Source organism: Mus caroli, chromosome 6 (genome assembly GCF_900094665.2).
Source record: "Mus caroli chromosome 6, CAROLI_EIJ_v1.1, whole genome shotgun sequence".
NCBI classification, from domain to species: domain Eukaryota; kingdom Metazoa; phylum Chordata; class Mammalia; order Rodentia; family Muridae; genus Mus; species Mus caroli.
This window is the reverse complement of record NC_034575.1, coordinates 19,871,098-19,875,250: the sequence shown is the minus strand read 5'-3', so window position 1 is coordinate 19,875,250 and position 4,153 is coordinate 19,871,098. Positions and strand designations below refer to the sequence as shown.

Below are 4,153 nucleotides of genomic sequence, written 5' to 3'. Positions count from 1 at the left end.
AAAAAAAAAAAAAAAGAAAAGGATCTTGGTTGTAGATATTTCTTTAGATCAGTGTTTCTTAACCATTCTAGCAAACTTCTATCTCAAAAAAAAAATAAATAAACCATTACAATTCTTAATAGTAGCAAACTTATAGTTATAAAGTAGCAACAAAAATAATTTCATGATTGCGGGTCCCCAAAACATGAGGAACTGAATTAAAGGGTTGTAGCATTACAAAGGATGCAAACCACAGCTTTACAGGGTTTTTTTTCCTATAAAGTTTTCTATGGATGTGGAAAAAATACTGAGTAATATTTTGCCTTGCTTCCATTTACCTGTCAGTTCAAGTTATCATGATCCACAGACACAGAATTTCAGAGATAAGATAAAGCTTCTTTCTTTTGCTTTGGCTCTAACAAAATGAGTTACTATTGCCTAGGGTGGACTGCTTACTCCATAAGTTACAGGTAACATTTGGAGACACAGAGTCAGCAGAAGGCAAGATGTTTTACTACATCAGCCTCCCGGTGCTCTGCCTGTAGAGTATGGACAGTTAAAGCAATGCTGTGACTGGAGCATGCTGACCTGCTGAAGTGGAGCCCTCGACTCTTGTTCTATCTCATCTGGACTTTTAGAGTCTGTCATGCTGGTATTGGTACCTAGAGACCTATGCCTTTCTAATCTCTTCTGACATTTCAATCATACATGGACATAAAATTGTTACGATGTTTCAAACCATGGTAGGCTAAGGCATGAAAGTCAATTGGTTCTATCCTAGCATCTTTGAATCTTGAGTTCCTGAGTTAAATGGATTTTAAAGGAGCTTAAATGGATACTTTGACACTACCACTTGCAAGTTATGACAACTGTAACACAGTAGGGGCATCAGTGAGAAAATATACCTTCCACTGAGTGACAATTCTTTCATCACTCTCACCTAAAGAAAAAAAAAAGAGAGAAAGAGAAAATCAAGAAGTTTATAAAAAGCATGTATACTGTTACCTTGCTGGAAACTTAAAATACCTGCCTACCATCTGCATCTCCATCATAACAAAAGAAACACTTCTTAATTCATGTGAGCCATGGTCAACCTAAATCTACTTCAGCACTCTTAGAATAAGCCAAGGGGAAAGCCAGAGCAAATTCCAAGATTCTAGAAACAGATGACATCACAAAGTGAACTGAGTCTCCCAAGCTCACAGACCACCCCTTTCCCTCTTCCTTCAATCCTCCCACCCTTTCAGGGGAAACGAAAGTTTCCTGATTCACTCCTTTCCTATGAAGTCTGGCTGATATACTTTTCTCAATCTATTCAGCTTTCAGACATGTGACTCTCCTTTTAACTGTATTGTTCTCTGAATTAATCACAAAAACCATACAACCCAAACCCTTGCCATATTAACAAATCCTTGCAGTAATTGCAGCATGTAGGTAGCATGAAACATTATGTCATTAGCTTTCATCCCTGCAATTCTACTAGATACTCACAGTGAACATCTAGTAGAACTACTGTGAAAATGGTTTGATTAAAACTGGATAGCATTTGTGACGAGAGAGTAGCATCCTGCTACCTTTCCTCCTGTTGAAACTTCATGCCTAGGGAAATCTCCAGTGAAACACAAGTCTGTTTCCTGTTCAGAAGATGACAGTGAAAGATTCTTATTTGCTTTTAAGGAAAATAGACTTGGCTTTTCTATTTTCATTATGCAGGACAATAATGTAATTAAAACCCTATGATTGGTTTTACAGGCTGTATTTCAAATTCTTAAGACCCAAGTTGTTCTGAAGTGTATGCATTATGTTTCTGCTAAATACACAGATACATCAGACAACTCACATAACATGGAATAACTTAGCTCTCCCCCTGACTAGGCTGCCTAACTCTAAAATACATACATTAAAAGATCAAAGCTCTGGAGTTGGCCAGAGTGGTAGCTCACCTTACTTGTTTTTCTTCTATTAATCTGCCTTATTTCAATTCATTTCCTAGAGTTAGAACCTAAAAAGGGTATAAAAAAATACTTATTCTCCTCTCTTATATCTGACACATGGAAAGTGCTGAATAAGTCTAATAAACAATAATAATAATAAATATAATAAAACAATAAATCATTATATTGTTAGTAAGAATGTCCCTTGCCCCCACCATCATCTATATATAATACAGTACCATGAATGAAAAATAAAACTTCTTCTGTATGACAAAGGACACTGTCATTCTCACAAAGCAGCAGGACACAGAATGGGAAAAGATCTTTACCAATTACACATCTGGTAGAGGACCCCTGCCTTGCTCAACCTTCATCAGAGAAGCCTCTTATAATAGATGGGAAGACCCACAACTGGACTGTATGCTGAGAATAAGAGACTTTGAAACACCCAGTCTTAAATGAGATATCTCCATCAACAATCCCTCCCCTCAAGGGTCAAGGAGCTATGTGTAAGAGGAAATGCAAAGACTTTAAGAGCCAGAGGGGATGAATGACTCCAAGGAAATAGAATCTTCCAGATACAACAGGATGGACAAACATATGAATTTATAAAGACTATGACAGCATGCATAGGGCCTGTACATGTTCAAGCCAGACAGGGTCCAAGTACTCAGAGAGAGAAGCAGAAATGGCTCCCACACCTAACTGAGAAGCTATCTATCTCCAATTAACACTAGCAAAGGAAAGCTTAGTTTTCTCCAATGGAGTCTCACTAGGTATATTAAACACACTTAAGGGTAAGCCCCTTACCCAGCAATAAATGGCCAACACTTAACAAACTCAGTACAATTTTTGTAGGCTTTGAGTCTCAAATTACCTTGTTTGGACATTTTTTTATATTATTGGTCTTTTGCTTGTATACTTTGGTTTCAGTTTTAGTGGTCTCTGGTGTTTTGTTTTGTTTTGTTTCTTTAAGTGTAGGTGTGTGTTTCTGTTGTTGTTTTTGTTGTTGGTGGTGGTGGTTGTTGTTGTTAGTTTGAAGGTTTTTTGCTCTTCTGTTTTTTTAAAGAGAGAAAAAAAGAAAGGGTATGAAGTTAGGTATATGAGAAAGATCTGGGAGGAGTTGGAGGGAGAGAAGTGTGAACAGAATATATTATGTAAAAAGAACTGTTTTTAATAAAAAGTAAATAAATATAGTTAAATAAAATTAATTTTAAAAAAGTAAAACTTCCTCAAGGAGGTTTTAAAAGTTAACCTTTTAACTTAATCCATTAAGAATTTGTTTGGGGGAGTTGGACTGAACCATTTTGCCCGACGAAAGGGTATGCTCAGACTACAGAAGAGGCTTGGCTCTAATGTCCTCCACTGCGGAAAAAAGAAGGTCTGGTTGGATCCCAATGAAACCAATGAAATCGCCAATGCCAACTCCCGTCAGCAGATTAGGAAGCTGATCAAAGATGGGCTGATCATCCGCAAGCCTGTGACTGTCCATTCCCGGGCTCCTTGCCATAAAAACACCCTGGCCCGAAGGAAGGGCAGGCATATGGGCATAGGGAAGAGGAAGGGCAGGCATATGGGCATAGGGAAGAGGAAGGGCACTGCCAATGCTCAGATGCCCAAGAAGGTGACCTGGATGAGAAGGCTGAGGATCCTGCGCCGGCTTCTCAGGAGATACCGGGAATCCAAGAAGATTGACCGCCATATGTGCCACAGCCTGTACCTGAAGGTCAAAGGGAATGTGTTCAAAAACAAGCGGATCTTCATGGAGCACATCCACAAGCTGAAGGCAGACAAGGCCCGCAAGAAGTTCCTGGCTGACCAGGCTGAGGCTCGCAAGTCTAAGACCAAGGAAGCACGAAAGCGCCAGGAGGAGCGCCTCCAGGCCAAGAAGGAAGAGATCACCAAGACTCTGTCCAAGGACGAGGAGACCAAGAAATAAAGCTTCCCTCGTGTCTGTGCATAGTGGCCTGGCTGTGGCCTCATGTGGATCAGTCTTTAAAAGAAAACAAGCCTTTGTCCGTTAAAAAAAAAAAAAGAATTTGTTTTGATGGACATTAACAACTTCAGGAAATGTATGCCACAAGAGAATAGATCTGATGAGGCTGAGCCCTAGTTACGATTCTCAGAACCAAACTCTGTGATCCTCAGGGGCAACCTGCATCAGGAAGACTCCACAGATCAGGACTTGCTCAACCCATCAGACTGACTCAACCTTTGAATGTGTCGCATTCATTTGACTA

At 39.6% G+C, this 4,153-nt stretch overlaps 1 protein-coding gene and 1 pseudogene across 2 annotated transcripts in view; one reads left to right on the top strand and one right to left on the bottom strand.

Annotated features, from left to right (window-relative positions):
- LOC110296479 (hyaluronidase PH-20) overlaps positions 1-1,108 on the bottom strand; it is a 10,466-nt gene extending 9,358 nt beyond the window's left edge. The window contains exons 1-2 of one of the 2 annotated variants that reach the window (XM_021165180.1): positions 1,014-1,108; positions 885-919 (exon numbers count right to left, since the gene is read on the bottom strand). The gene's annotated coding sequence lies outside the window, so the exon portion shown is untranslated. Of the gene's footprint in view, positions 1-884; positions 920-984 lie in introns of both variants that reach the window. The other variant, XM_021165182.1, reaches the window with a different exon arrangement.
- A 2,129-nt stretch (positions 1,109-3,237) lies between these two features.
- Positions 3,238-3,852, top strand: LOC110296800 (annotated as a pseudogene).
- The last annotated feature ends 301 nt before the right edge of the window (positions 3,853-4,153 follow it).